General features: G+C 38.5%; 1 protein-coding gene across 1 annotated transcript in view; it reads right to left on the bottom strand.

Moving 5' to 3' along the window:
• LOC104084143 (high affinity cAMP-specific and IBMX-insensitive 3',5'-cyclic phosphodiesterase 8A-like) overlaps positions 1 to 16,503 on the bottom strand; it is a 126,653-nt gene that overhangs the window by 109,574 nt on the left and 576 nt on the right. The window lies entirely within an intron of this gene.

Here is a 16,503-nt window from a genome sequence, read left to right as displayed (position 1 = left end):
TCAGTCATCTCTGTAATGGTCACCAACTCTGCAAGTGCAAGAGGGAATGGGAAGCACTGAAAGTTATTGAAAGACATAAAATAGCAGTTAATTACATTAGAGACACAATGAACACGACCCTTCAAAAAAAATTGAAATGATGGCAGTTGTTGGGAGTGTATCTGGAGGAAAAGTAAAAATTTCTTCCACTTGGTCCTTGTCAAAAAGAAAGCTGTCACAAAACTAACTTGAGCTTCAATACTTTGGGAAGCCATTTCAAGATCCCTAGTAAAGGGGGAGGGGGAAAAAAAAAAAAAAAAAAAAAAATCAATTTCCATTTCAGATCAAAGTTCAGTTCGATCACAATTATTCGTGCAGACATTCCCTTTTTACAGCAAGTATCTGAGCTGACATGGTTACAAAAATAGATGGAAAATGTCTAATGTTTATTATGAAATTGTGTCAGCACCAGCTGAATCATACAAGACTAGGAGTCCATACCTAGTGTCATTTATGACAGTCTCTATTCATATTTAAATAACTAAAATTCATATCCAGAAACTATAAGTAATTTACACATCAACTAATTATTTATGTTTTGTGCTATGAAAAACAAAACTATTTTTTTCCCCACAATGTTACTTCCTTTGATTAAGCAACACAAGAACATACCTACAATTTAAAATGTCAGTGAGGAAAACATTTCAAGCATAGAACAGCATTGCAATTTTGAAAGCTGATGAAAAAACATTTTTCTAGTATGGCAGATTAAAAGTAAGCTTATTGCATTTTAGCTCAAGTAAGAGAAAAAATGATTTTTTGGTTTATTTGAGTTTGTGTACACATCTATGAAAATACTCCTCTAATATCAGATTGATTTATAATAATGGCATTTTAAGGGCTATTGACCTTGGTGCAAATGATTAAGAGTACACTGTATGTACTAAATAAAGATTTTCAGGGAGAGATCTGTTTACTAGCTATGCTTCTTTGCAGACAAAAAGATTCTATCATTTCTAGGATAGTGTTGTATGCCAGTGAGTGGGAAGAAGCTAGACCTTCCTCAAAGACCTTCACCCAACAAAAGCACATCTTTTAAAAAAAAAAAAGCATATTAAGTGAGAGGAACTGATGTGAGTTTCATCAGTGAGAGGACATATACTATTTGTGACCCCAAAAAATTACAGATACATGCATATATGAGCATTAGAAACATGAAAATGGCAGCCGAAGGTAGAACACAATAGCAAAAGGAAGAAAAGGGTCTGCAGGATGGCACCTCCACTATGTACAACTGAACGAGTTAAACAAAAACTGCAGACCACCATGGATGCTAAAGTAACAAGGTCAAGCAGAAACAGGCAGTAAAATGGCGGTTCTGCTGCAGAAGCAGCTGTGGCATAACAACATTTGTATCACAAGTTGCCTTTTTGAGTTACCATCAAATTGTCACCAAATCACACCTGGTAATTCAGCATCTTCCATACAATAATCATTCGTCCCATACTCAAATCTAGAATAGTTTCATGAGATAATTATTAACATTAAATCAGTTCTAAACAATGCAATTAATTAACTGAGAGTTCAACTTTTCCTTAATAACCTTAAGTTGCAGAATGCAGAGCCACATACTTGCAGCCCATTTTGAAGAGCAATGTCCTACAGTAAAAGGCACACAAACAGCAGAAGAGGACAAAGGCCATTAACAATCACTTATTTGTCCTAATTCAAGGACTGTTCCCCTCTGTTTGTTCTACTGCCTGGTCTAGCCTACAAAGCCTTGCTGACAAAAAAATGTCTTTTCTTACCAAAGGTTTGCAAATACCTACATTATAATTTCATACCTCAGCCAAACTATCTCCTGTTAAATCTACCTGTCCAAAAAAGGAAAAATTCAAAAAAAGCGCCAGTGTCGTGGCAGCATTCAGAGTGCTAGGAGAGCTCCTTGGAGCTCTTACTGATACAAATTCTTGCTGCAAAGGCATCACAAAATCAGGCGAATGGCTCATAGACATCAGCTGCCAGAAACTATCACAGTCCAAAGGTTCGACAAGGAGGAAAAGGGCTCCATGTGCTGACTCTGTACCAGGTTTTCACTTCACTTCCATTTCACTTCCACAGTCCTTAAATCCTGGCATAGGTATAACACAAGTGTCCTGGGAAACTTATTGCAAATGGAGCTAACATAAGCAAAACTGGTTTTGCTGGTATACTTTATACCAGTTCCTCAAATGAAACAAGCTATTCTAACAAAAGCATGTTTTTCCCCTCCCATATACTATCACTATATCCATAACAGAGATTTTTCCAGTATAAAATATTATTAAAAATCTAAATCCCTCACTGACATTTCTAGGCTAGGTAACATTCCTCGTACAGTCCTGGCCTTGACTGTATTAAGATTTTGCCTAAATTAGAAATGTGTCCTAAGAACAATTCCACAAGTCAAGAAATACAGGAAAACTTTCTATTGTGAAGAAGTTACACCATTGTGTTTGTACTCTCAAATAGCATAAACTATGCTGTCACAAGCACCATAGTATCAGTATTGCTGCGATTAGAGCAGGGCTTTACCCTAGCCACATCAGTAAATGACCAACGTAAAGAACAGACTATTGCAATATTAACATATGAGGTGAGAGGAGGATGCCTCATCACCTAAGACCCTAGACACTTGTTTCTGTAACATATCACAGGATCTTTCAGAGTCAGGGGCAGCAGAGGTTTGCAAACTTCTCTGAAACATCATTTACTCTGCCTCCAAGGCCAAGCTGAAGAAACCCAGTAGCAGAACTGCAGGCAGCAAGCTCAGTCTCCATTGCCTTCAGCAGGTGTTTTAACAGCTCTCAGAGAGACTAAATTTTCTTTACTATCAGGGGATAAAGGGGGGCATGACAAAGCACAAAAATAAACCAAATCAATTAATTTATAGAGAAACGGGTAACAATGAACTATTCTCTATTTTTAAGTGAGCTGAGTAACACGGAATTGCATATGTATGATCATTTTAAAAAAAAGTGAAAAAATTACTGTAGATCTTCAATCAGTATCATACAGGAGCTGCAATCCATGCAACGCAGCTACAGCCACTTGCCCTCACCCCAACACCACTATCAGCTTGGCAGCATATGTAAAACAGCATTGGCTTTAACGTGCAAAGTGGTATCTGCACTAGGCAGCGCTATGTAGGACTATATTACAGACCAAAGTATTTTCAGTATCTGTTAAAGGAGGCCTTAACTGGTTTTAGAAGAAGGAGGACTGCGGTAATAAATCTGATCTCTTGAAGCATGAGTTGGAAGTTGTACCCTCCTGTCAGCAGGTTCACTGTATGATGTATTGTGGAGCTTTGGCTGCAAAGAAGCTGTAGCCTGCAGTTAATGAGCTGTTCAAAGTAGCTGTGAAATTGTCAATTTAATTAAGCCAAGTTTAGTTAACAGTCATCTCTCAAAAATTTTGTGTGAAGAAGGAGGCCCTGGAAGTGCCCAGCTATGCACTGTAGGAAAGTGCTTTGTACTTTTCTGAACCGAGAAATTAAGAGCTCATGTGATAACAGATAGTGCTATTTTATGAAGTGTTTAAAGAAAGCCCCTTGGCTGTCCCAGCATGTCGGGGAGCTTTGTAATTTTTTCTATTTTTAGAGAGTTAAGAAGCATAAGCACTTGAGAACAGTCAGCGATGGTTTCTTAAGATAGCCTGACCTCTAGAAAGACATGTATGACTTGGAGAAAGGAAGGAGAGCCTCCTGAGGAAACCTTCTTGTGAAGGTCCAAGCTCTCAGTACTCAGTTCTGCAGATGGGTGCATTGACATGGCAGCCACGATCTGAGAGGTTTGTCCTACTCAGATAAGGCAGACAAATTCAGAGAGCATCAGGAAGACCAAGCTGCTCTATACTCCCTACATGTATTTCTGCCCTTGTTGTTCATGGCTTTGAATAAAGCACTTCAACATGCACCACTGTCTTTCCTGTGCCTTAACCAGGTTAGCACACATTAAAGACCCTGTCCAAGCTAGATTAAAAAATAAGACCTTAGGGTATACCAAGTTAGGGGGTTGTATTCTATTTACATTAACTGCAAGCTAATTGGCAAACATCCTGTACGTACGCATTCCTCTGCACAGTCTGCTCATGTCTGTTCTAGGACAAAAATACCTGTAATAACCAAACAGTTATAGCAATCAATTAGTCTGGGTTTCAACAAACCATTACCACTGGCCTCAGTTCATTCCTCAGGACAGAGGTTGAGGTTTCCCAAACCTAACTCAGATTCTTAAGGATACGAAGACCTCTTGCAGCACCACTGCAGAGTTGCAGTGCTGTTAGCCATAGTCTCTTCACCCTGGCAATCCTTTGTCATGCTTTTCCCTCTACATGAAATGTTTTGTTGGTTTACCTTAAAAATCATTAAACTATTTTAGAACGGTCTGCGGAGACCCCTTCTTTAGGAGAATCTCCTAGAAATTCTACCTGCTGGCTTGGGACCTCCCGATGTTGGGAAAGATGATGAAAAAAATGCCAAGCCCTTCACCCACACCCACTCTCTGCAAAATGGAGGAAAAAAAGGAGAAAAAACAACAACGAGGTACTTTACATGTCCTTGTAACTCTTACAAAGTGGCATGAAGCTAATAGTAGTCAAGCATTTAAAGATTCCCAGGTAATATTTCATATCTGTATTTACTGTTACTGAGTGTATTGTTACAGGGGTAAGGGGAAGCTACATCCTGAAGTAGTCAAAGTGATCGGCCACAGCCAAGGAAGTGCCGCTCTGTTTCCAGATATGCTCAACAGAATGCACCTCCTTGGTACCTTTATCCTGAAATAGAATAGCACAGCGAATCCTAACAAGTGGATGCAACTGAGTACTTCTCTGGTCAGTCAGCTGGAATGGCAGTCAGCTGGGGAAAAAATGTAAGAGGCCATTGACCAAAAGTATCAGGTTTCCTGAGGGGGGATGATAGTTCTTCTTTGCAGGTCATCTGTGGAGAAAGGGCAAGAGACCACATGGCCTCATTGCTAAACACACACTTTAGGAAAAAACTGACTGAGGGAGACAGTGCCCTTGCTCCAACTGATTATGGAAAAATTTAGGAGGTTTCTCAATCTTTTAGGATAAATCACTCTTCCATAACTAGGTAAAGATCCCTGTGGAGACAACTGAGACTTCTGCAACCTACAAGCAAAACCATTCCCCATAGTGACCTCAGCGTGAAGCACTAGACCCCACCACTTACACTCTACACTGGCCTCTGGTCTTGACCTCATGATTAAATGTAGGAGGCAATGACAGGGCAGTGCAACATATCAGGGAGGCACCTCCTAACCCATATAACTCCTGTCCATAGAATAAAGGGTTGAACATCACAGCTACCTCTTAACACCCACAGCCTGCACTTCCTAGCACAGCTCAAAGGCTCACAGAAGTGGAGGAAGAGATTTCCATTCCCTGAACCTGCACCAAGTGTATTTCACTTCCGCAGTCCTTAAAATTCTCTAGTTTGCTTAGACTTTGGATACCAACAAAGCAAGGTTACCTCACAAAGCAAAATTTACCCCATGAACAGTGTCCCACAACCTTAGCAGAGCACAGCAGAAGAGAGTTTATATTGCCCAAAGAGCACAAAAGAGTCTTGTAAGAGCTCTTAGCAATCAGAACAGCCAAGATAAAGTTAGAAGAAAACTTCAGAGCTATGTAACCTCCAAAAAGAAGTCCTTTTCAGTTTAATTGGCAAAATAAGACATGGTAATTTCAGCTCACAGTCCAGCTATGAATCTTACTGTAAGCAATTCACAAGAGAGCTTAGCTTTTTAGAAAATGTGAACTTCAGTCATACTCCTCTGAAAATTTGGTGCCTGGCAATTTTCCCATGGTCACACTGTGACTAGGGGCTAAGTCCGAGGATCAGACAAGCCGTTAGACTTCCCATACCTCCTGCCAACCACTAGCAGGGCTTGCTCCCTCTGCCCCACTCCCACTCTAAGTTTAAGGCTTTGCATTCATAACAAAAAAAAAAAAAAAAAAAAAAAAAATCAAATCTTCTAAGTGTTATAACATATAAACAGTGGCAGCAGAATTGTGTTTTTCAGTAAAATATCATAAGCTGATACATCAATATTTAGGTCTAGGAACCAACAGTAAAGAATGCCCACCAAAATTCCATTTCTTAATATTTGCTACCAAGACAGCAGGCTGACACTACTGCCTGTCCTTCAGGGACAAATAGTGTCTTTGCCATTCTCACCAAAGCCAGGGGTGAGAGGGATAGATCAGCTTCCTCACTGAGCAGTTTCATTAGTTTCATGAGTTTTTATTATTATTAACAAGGATCATAACAGCTAAATCTCTCTTATCCCCAAGAAGCTGGTTCTTGCTACTCTTGCCTTTCAAGAGGCAGGGCACTGTGAAAAGGCTATGCAAGCTGCTTTTTGGAGAAAACTTGGTTCCCAAGAAGCTACTGCTCTAACACATTCATTTTAAAGAGATGTAACTTGCAGTAATATTTCAGAAAACATAAACCCCTCCTAAAAAGTCAGCAGCTGCCCCAAAGTAAAAGATTCCATACTTTGGTAAAGGTAAAATGTTAGATTATTCACTGAGGGGAAAAAGTATCATTGCTAGGCTTAGGGGCTGTGACTGACAGCACTACCACTGAATTTGACCTGACCGCTCTCATGACAGATCTCAGCTCCATGGCATGAAATAGCAAGGAACAAGATGCGTCATTTCCACAACTGAGGACATACGATAACAAAACTAATTGACAATATAAGCAGAACAACCCTTTCATCTGAAATTCTGCAGAAAGCAGATTACTTCCACAGCAAAAGACAAAAAGAAAACAAATACTAAGTAAATTAAAAGTTACAGCAGAATCAATGGAAGCATGAAGCAATGTCTGAGTTTACAGAGCTTGCTGTTCCTTGCAGTGCAGTTGTTAACAAAACAAAAGCTGTTTGGGTTTGCAAAACCCTCTTTGCCTGGCTTTGAAATGTTTCATTCCTCTAAAAAAAAAAAAAAAATCGTTACCCTCAGCTTTTTTCCATCTGCAGGATACTCTGCCTTATGTATGAAAAAAAGCACTAGCTTCTCTGGTCATGAAGTCCTCTTCAAAATGCAAACCCGTATTTAGTTACAATTCATCCCCCTTGCTTCCTTTTAAACACTTTTCTCAGTTGTTCTTGGTCCTTGCAACAGTATTTGCAGAAACATAAGTGATCATACATAAATGATCCACGCTGATGGTGTTTCAGTGCTAAGTATGTGCTAACACTGGTTTGGAAATTAATCCTCCATTCAAAAATTCCACTCAAGAGTACATTTTTTTTTTTAATTGCATTTGTCAGCTTAGCAACCCAGTTTTAAGGAGATAAAACTAAAATATCATTATCATATTACATGCCAAAATTGTGAAAAGTGAGAAGTAAATCAGTATGTCCAGACTAAAGCCAGAAGTGGAACATGAAAAACTCTTCTCATTTTTGTACCTTTAAATAGACTCCCTGAACCTTTCTCCAAAGCACACTCTGCTGACTGCTGTTAGAAACAAAACACTGCATTACATGGACACAGTTTGATCTGCGTGCAACTCTTATGTTCCTGGGTACATGATGGCCCTGATCCTGCATGACACATAATTAAGATCAAGCATTCAAGTAGAAACACACAGCAAGTTGGCCGAAGAATGACACACTAACCAGTGGCAGTCTGGTCCTTCTGATTTCAGTTCAGTATCTCTAGCCTTGGCCACACCACTGCATCATTACTTACAGAATGTTCGTCTGCAACCACAAAACACCATAACACATCCCAACACACTTCAGATGCAAGTAGAGAACTACACAGGTACGAATACGTAGAAAAAAAGTCCTTTTGAATGCCTAGAAATTTCAAAGTTTTAACTTTGAGAGTCATCACGCTCAAGAACAGCAACAGACGCGCAGATTTCATTTATGACCTGAAGCCACAGCAATTTATATTCTTTATGCAGACACTGCTTGAGAACAGCCCCCACTGCTATATGAAGCTGAGGGAAGGAAGAAAAAAAAAAAAAAAAAAAAAATCAATTTGCTATCCCATTACTCCTGTCATTAGACAGTTAATAATATCAGTTATTAGTCGTTTTTTGCATTAGTTATGGATTAAGCAATCATAAAACATGGGACCCAACCATAAGGGCTGATACCCTAGTTGACTTCAGAGAAGCCAGGTAAGTTTTGCTTACAGACCAGAGATCAAATTCTGGCTGTTCTGAAAATTGTAGGAACTTTGCCACTAGCTTCAGTACAGCCAGGAACTTGCTCGCTGGAGCTATACTGATGTCTTTCTGGAATGACAGAAAATAACTTAGCCCTTAATACAGATATTATTGCCACTATTTATATTTTCAAATCATGTATCCAACAGGGAGCTATTTTCTACCATAGCGAGAGGTAAACACAGCAGTCCAAGTTCTGCCTCGGGTACACCCCTTGAGCCCAAAGATTTTAATGGGGTTGAAGGACTGTCATTTAGTCAAAATTTGACCCATCAATACACCTCTTCAGTATTTGAAAATACTACTTTGCTTTGTTTTGAAAAATAAAATGCAGATATCTTGCCAGCCATCCCAGTGCCATCCACACTTCAGTGTGTGGTAGAGCTCTGGATTCCAGTACTTGTAGACTTACATCCTGATATTCATCCCATGCCGAGATATTTATCACTGAGTTACAGCTCATGGAAAAGTGCAATTTTACCAGGCAGTTAAACTGCAGCAGTCACTTCTGCTTCAAGTTACCAAAGTAGTAGGTGTGATTGTCCTCAACCATTTGTGGAATTTCACACCAAACTTTTGTGGGGGGGCGAAAAAAAAAAAACAACCTTAAAAATTGAAAGAAACAGCAGACAGTATTCCAAAAAGAAGAAACATCTACAAACTCAGTCGTCTCAGCTGAACGCTGATCTTGACCTATCTACCTAACACATGGATACGTTTGTACATTTAAAAACTTGGAATTAAAACCACTGTTATAAAATAGAGTTCTACACTTCAGCGTCAGAAGAGACGCAATCCTGATAATTCAGTATGAATGAGGAACATCATCTATCTCACGATGCAAAAATGTAGATACTCCTAAATACAGGAAGATTGTATTCAATGCAGACCGAGGTTTTTTTGTTGTGCTTTAATTTATACATTAGCATAGTTTTTTCGAACAAGATCCTTATAAAGAGGGTTTGCTTTGCTGATCGCTTATGAGGTTATTTGTCTGATTAAATTTTATTAGAGATAACAGAACCTCAAACTGAAAGACAGAAAGCGATTGTAACTTTAAAAATACGTTGTCTTTTAGTGGCAAGTAAGATGGGGCCTCATAAAGTTTCCACTACATCCCAGTAGGGAGCTAAAGGTCATTGCTAACTCAACGTTAAAAACAATGGGAAGTAGAGGATGTCATTCTTTCATATTTGCCCAGTGATTCTGTGTTTTCTTTGTATGGATTTACTTAGGAAACTGGGAAATCTAAAAAACAATGAAAAGACTTCAAGGTTACCATTTTTCCCTTAATAATATCAGAAATCCATTCATGTTGCTATGTAAAGTGTTTCATTTATAAAGGAAAATACCTCTCACTTGAAAAGGTTTGATCTTTCCAGGCATATAAAATGTTTGAAGTTTCCTGTGCAACTTTCAAATTAATGTGCAAAATAATTCTACTTTCGCAAAAAGAGTGAATTCTCATTTCTGATAAAGAAACAGACGCAACTTAAATCTGTTAAAAATATTAACAAACAGATTAATTTCTATCCTGATCAAAAAAAAAAATCCTTGAAATAGTATCTATTTAATTCGCTCAGGAATGAAAGACCTATCTGGCCAAGGAGATTGTCTTTACGCCAACAAAAACATGTCATCCTAATTTCTAGGGATCGAGTGCTCAAAAATTGTCTATCATGTAATAAAGTAGCAGAACCAAAAGCAGTATTTCTTCCTTCTCCAAGCAAAGATGGGAATCCTAATCTGAGTCCCTCATACTGGAATCAGTGTCTTTTTCATTAGCAACAGTATTTTATTCCCAAAATTGCTTTTAAATTTTGAATACTCCTTTTTTATTCCAAGTTCTTTTGTTTGCAGGGACATTAACTCTCTACATAGATATGCAGACTACCTTTAAACATTTAAAATACTATCAAAAACCATTTCAAATTACCTTGTCAACCACATTGAAAATAGATACAACTTAATCCGTGTCAACGCATTTCCATATCAAAAAGTAGTTCTAGCCCTCATCCTTTCTCCTGAAACAAAGCCATACATTTGGAAGCTGGTTTACAGAATGCTAAGCTTTTTACTGTATGTAGAGTGACAGACTTACAGATTTTACAAGGAAGAGGAGAAAAGGGCCTGGGAGTTTGATTTGAGGCCAACAGTTCAACCCATAGTAAAAGGGGATGGTCAGAAGAAAGAATGCACAAATTGGAGACTCCACTATTTAATTGCACAGCGTATGTACCAACATCATTTATTACATTTTGGCCTTAACAGGGATTTTAAGAAAGGACCTAAAAAGGGCTGGATGATGAAATCTTTTTGAAAAGCAGAGGGCTTTAACAACATCGCTTCCTCGATGCTTTTGAAAACTTAAAAATCTGACTCTGGGCAATGAAACTATTTAGTATGTCATTAAAGCTATTCAATTTGCATCTTGTCATCCTGTGCCAACTTAAATTATGGTTAAGTGAAGATACCTAATTATTTTACCCAATGGACTGAGAGCAATGCATAGAATGTCACAGGGACAAGCAAATTCCTAGTGAACCTCCACTGGATGAATGGGTCTGACATATAAAACACTGCAACAAATGCAGAAAACTGCGCTTTGGACATGAAATCATGCTCTGTGTGCGATCTCGGAAACATTGCTAACAATGTTTTAATTCCATCCATGGCTGGTAAAGCTGTTTACAATGTGGGCATATTATATCCATACACAGCACCAAAATAGAACACAATGCTAAATTGTTCTCCTATGTGTGCAGGTGCTTCTGTGGTCCCCTGACAAAATGACAACTTACATAAAGCTTGTATTGAAACAATTTCACCTGGGGCCAATCTGCTCATTACCATATTTGCATTAGGTTTCTTTCACTTTTTGCTGAGAGCTAATAAGAGCTTTCGCTGTCCATATCTCTAAATACTTATTTCCTCTTTGAGGACTCATTTGAAAGTCAGTTGGCATTCCAAGTGCTCAAAAAGTGGAATATTTTCAGTGTATTGTTACTATTGCTTAAGAAACCCAATTCTGGAGTCCCTTCTCAAGGTCATAGCCAAGAGAGGTGAACAAAAGTTCATATAATAACTAATGTAAAATGGCAATTTATCACTGTTGGTAGTGGCAACTGTTGGATATAACAATTTCAATGGATGTTAAAAATAATTCTCATTCAAATATCTCTCGTTTTTTCGACATGGACACTTACTTGAACACGAGGAACAGATATTAAAGCATGCAATATGGGAAGGAAGACAGTTTCCAAACAGTATTTTTTCTAAGTTTCAAATGAACTGAATTGCTGGCACCTTAAATAGCAAGGCAATGCTGCTACCCTGCACTGGAATTTCACACCACATGTAATATCAGGAATGGTAGAAAGGGAGGAAGAACTAATAAGTGTATCACCTCCTGTTCTTCTGCCTGGCTTATAAGTACATTTTACAACTAGAAAATTTCTCACTATGGATGTGCTTACACTTCAATCTGAGCCATACAATTAAGAATACAAAAGGTACAACACACTAAGATAAATACCTAGAACCATAGAAATAAAGGCTTGTTTTTAATACTTCCTCTGTTGACACATTCAGGTGGCAGAAAAGGAAAAGCTTAGAAATTAACTACCTAAAATGGCCAGGGAAGAGACACAAAGCAAACTCAGACCACGGGCAGCAAAGAACAATGCAAAGGGCAGAGAGAAGTCAGTGTTTTGTGCCTGGCAGATGAATTTACAGCTAAAGGAGTGTCAGTGAAGTTTTTACCAACAGTAAGTACTCCAAAAATTCAGGGTCTAACCTTGCTTATCTCAGTCACACAAAGAATTGCCCTAGATACAGTGACACATTTTGCATGAGTTGGTTTGCATGACCAGGAGAGGTACAAATAATAATGCTTTAAAAATTGAAAACACAACTTATGCTATCTTAGTAGTGTAGCGATCCATACGCTGTGAGTGATTTACAGTTTGGGTTTTTTCCAGTTTACATTACAAACAAGAGGAAATTAAAAGGTAAAGATAAAAAATAGACTTAAATATGAACCCAGTTGGCATGTTACTATACCAGTTCACTTCATACCATTTAAAAATTAGACTCCCATCCCCTGGAGAAAAGGGTTCATGCCTTGCAACAACAGCATAAAAAGCATCAGCCTGAAAGTCTGGAGCCGTAAAGATTGAGAAAAGTTCGTGTATCTCAGCGTGGGAAGGATCCTCTCAGTGGGAGCAAGGATCTCTGTGCAGGAGGGCTGACGTCAGTGGAAGTGGGAGGGAAATGGTGATGGGAGGTTTGTCAGGGAAATGATTGAGGACAGTTTCAGTGGGAACAGGGAGGAATCAAGAGAGGGTGGATGGCCTCAGTGGAAGCATGGACAGTACGTGTGGGAGTTTCAAAGGAAGAGAGAGCTCATGTGTTCCAAGGGGAAGGAATTACCAAGACAAGAAGAGTGGACAGCTTAACGGACTAAATAATGTGCTGTTAAATGCTGAAACAACATCCATTTCAGCACTGCAGGTACAATATAGCATACAGCCTCCTATATGCAGAATTATGCAACCATTGGTTTGCAGCGACTGCAAAGTTCTCTGGCAATTTCACAGGGTTTGAATGAAAAAAACTTACTGGCTGTAGGGCCATGGATTTAAACTGGCTGTCCCATATCAAATGATAAATCAAAAGGCTATTTCACATTTAGCCCTGCTGGCTTAGGACTACTTTTAAGTTAAAATAAAGGAAGTTTGGATTTACTCTCTGATCCCCTTGCACCCAAACGCACATATTTCTGTGTTAAATATACACGACAGGGAAAGTTACACAAGAGAAGAGGAAGGAAATACGTAAAAGAATGACAGGGCAAAATAAATGCGCAATGTATGTGCTACAATGTATACTAGTGCACTACAGAAGAGTGACGCACACACGTGACATTGGGACAGCATGTGCTTATGAATACCCAAGGAAATTTTAAATAAATGCCCATGAAGTCCTTATACCATTCCAGCATTTACTCCTCTCATGCTATAGATCAAGCAGAGGTATTACTCTAAAGGTGTTTAAGCAGGTTTCTATAAAGCCAAGTACCTCTACCACAAATTCAACACCACAAATGTCTGAAGAAGAAAATCGTAACTAATACATGTGAAAAAGACAGAACATCATGATTTTGAGTCCAGTTTCTTGAGATTTTTAGAGCTAAAAAAAAAAAAAAAGAAAAAAAAAATCAGGAAAACTCTCGTTTGCAACAGTACTGGCTAAGTGTCATTTGATACTCTTAATGTAGCACTGGATAATCAAACCTCAGTCACTGTTACCGCATCTAATCTTGCTCATCTTTCACTGGGAAAAGTACAGAGTTTAAGCTGTGGAGTGGATACATCGAAAATTAAGCGAAGGGTTTTCACGGCTGGTTCACTTTTTAGATATGGCACTTGGATTCCAAGTTGCTCATAAATTTTCGAATTAAAGCCACATCTGAATTTACTAATTAAGGAGGGAGATACAAGTGCCATGACCAAATATAACTTATTAAAAGGGCTCCTCCATATATTATCACCATACTCTTACATACCAGAAATAGGTGTTATGGCATTTATCTCTGCACACACAGACTTTCAGGACTGCTCTGCAAATTTGCTATGGTTTTTCCATACTAGGAAAGAACAGGTTAACTTTTTTTACCTATGGTTTGTAAATTGATGCAAATAGCAAAACATGGTATGCTCACACCACACATCCAGAAAATGATCCTCTGCTATTCAACCACAAGAAAGATGTAATAAGACATAAACATAAAGCCAGAATAAGTCTGGAGGCTAATTAGCAATGTATATAATGCCATTTTACAGTTAGCATGGGTTATTTCTTTTTTGTGACACTTTCTGACTTGAAGAATGTGCACTATAGCTAACAAACTGATTCAATAAAAGTTATTGCACTACCTATTACACATATTTTAATAAACTTAATGCTAATGCCAGCAAAGTGAAAATATGAGATTTACGCATGGGCCAAGTTTTGTTCTTAACTCTCACGTAGGACTTTCTTGGCTCTAATCTGTGCATATACAATAAAAGGATGCGAATGATTTTCAATTAAAGTGCCCTGAAACCAAGTGAAAATGCCATTCAGGCAGGTTACGGGCTATTCACGCAAATTCTGATGACACCACCATTGGCCAAAGCACAAAAGGTTTGTAGCATCTTCTGTTCGTGTGAGGGTATCCCAGGGAGCATAAAGGGTGTACTACGCACTCTGAAGAATAGCAATAGTTCCTAGTAGCACCCTAATTCTTACAGTTCCTCCTCAAATCAAAAATCCTTTTAACTCCAAAACAGCACAACGTCCTGACCAACGCTCCTTTTGGCTTCAGGGATTTCAGGCTCCTGTCCCTTGTCGTCACTGTTCTCACACTTTGTTTCGTCCCAAACAACTTCACTGTACTGTGAAAACTGCTCTCCAGTGATGGGATAGCCCCCTCTCCAGCACAATCTCTGAGATAAGGTGATTATCTAGCACACTAGAAACTGTAAATCTGATGATACTATACACATTAATGATAAAAGCAGAGAATGAAATACCATGCTGCTTTATAGTTCTAAAGAGTATTATAGGATTCTGCAGATGAAAATCATGCAGATGTGATGTGTCCAACAGATTTTGTATTCAGCTGATCACAAACAGAATTCCATTCTCATTTCTCAAAACTGATCGTTTCACAGCAACGTGCTTAGAGTGATGACAAGGGCAGAAAATATGACTGAGTGATAAAAATCAGAATGACTGCCAATGAGGTTACAGCATGCATACAAACCAAAATCAACCATATAGCATCTGGCTGAATTATCCAAACCTAGTAACAAGAATTTTTACAAAGTTCTTGAAATCGAACAACAAAATTTAACAAAACTAAGACTGCTTCCCATGCATGCTTCTTCCCATGCAAACAGGTTTTGGAGTTGTTTTTTTCCCCACAAGCAAGCACACAGAAGACAAATTCACAGAATACAAATTTTAAGAATATTTTTTGTTTAGATTTTGTAATGTGCAATTATAATCACACTTAAAAATTCAGCTAGCAAAACAATTGTCAGGATCCTGATGACAACTTAAGTTTCCTTACTGTGGTTACTGTGTTAAATATGCCATAAGCATGTCTATCGTGTGTGAACAGGGCCATAAAGTTCAGTTTCCTGTACAGCATTATTAACACAAAAATTTAGTTTAGTATAACACTATTCAGCTTCATGTTCTGCCTTAGATATTGTTAATTCCTCCTCCAATTCACTACTTACAAAGTGTCTTCTCATTTTCTAGACTTTTTTTAAACTCCTTTGAACTGAGATTACTATATCTGGAGGAAAACAATTGAAGAAAATCACTCACAGTACTGAAGAAAATTATTCCAGGTCAATACTCTAAAAGCCATCTTAATCAGCACGTAAAAATCCTACGGAAACTACAAATCATTAGAGTTTCTGCGAGTCTGCAAAACGCTTGACATTTAGCTAGTTCTTGCCTGCATCTCAAGCCTGTATCTTACATTTACGGCATGTGTATCTCAGTTCTTATCATGGTAACCCAGCGCAGATCAGCTGTGTTATATAATATCCCCTGGGCTGCTATAATTTGATTTTTTTTTTAGACATGCAATTACTTGTTTTTACAAAATAGAGATAGTTCCCCCAAAAAAGCAAAGATATGAAATAATCAAACCTATAGCATTACAAACTAAAGTACAACCCACACACAAACAGGCCATCAACAGAAAGTAAACAGACAACCAAGCACTCCGCACCACTAACTCTCTTGCTTCAAAAAAAAAAAAAAAAGAAAAAAAAATCACAAATGACAATTTTTTTCAGTATGTGTCTGTCGACTTCATACAGCCTTGTGTTGTATCTCTATACAAAAGTACGCACGCTAACACACATGCAAAAAAACCTCCAAAAAATACCCTATTTGCAGCAACAGACAAGGTGAACAAGTTGTTAATGTAAATTAGTACCCAGAGCAAAAACCGCTGTCGCTCTCTTTTCAACTTTCTGAATGGAAGAGGGTATGCAAATTGATCAGCCCAGCTAGCAGATCACTTCAGCATGCGATTTGCCTCTTCTTCCAAACAAGACAAGCACACACAGCAACACTGGACGACCCAACACAAACAAACATGTAGAACACAGGAGTCGGTGGCAGTGCAGCTCCCATGCACGGCAGAGTCCCACCATAGGCGGACGGACGGGCCCTCCGCATTCAGAAGCAAGACCTGCGCC

Source organism: Fulmarus glacialis, unplaced genomic scaffold, assembly GCF_000690835.1.
Source record: "Fulmarus glacialis isolate BGI_N327 unplaced genomic scaffold, ASM69083v1 scaffold13441, whole genome shotgun sequence".
NCBI classification, from domain to species: domain Eukaryota; kingdom Metazoa; phylum Chordata; class Aves; order Procellariiformes; family Procellariidae; genus Fulmarus; species Fulmarus glacialis.
The sequence above is the reverse complement of the archived record's forward strand: the minus strand, read 5'-3'. Positions and strand labels throughout refer to the sequence as shown.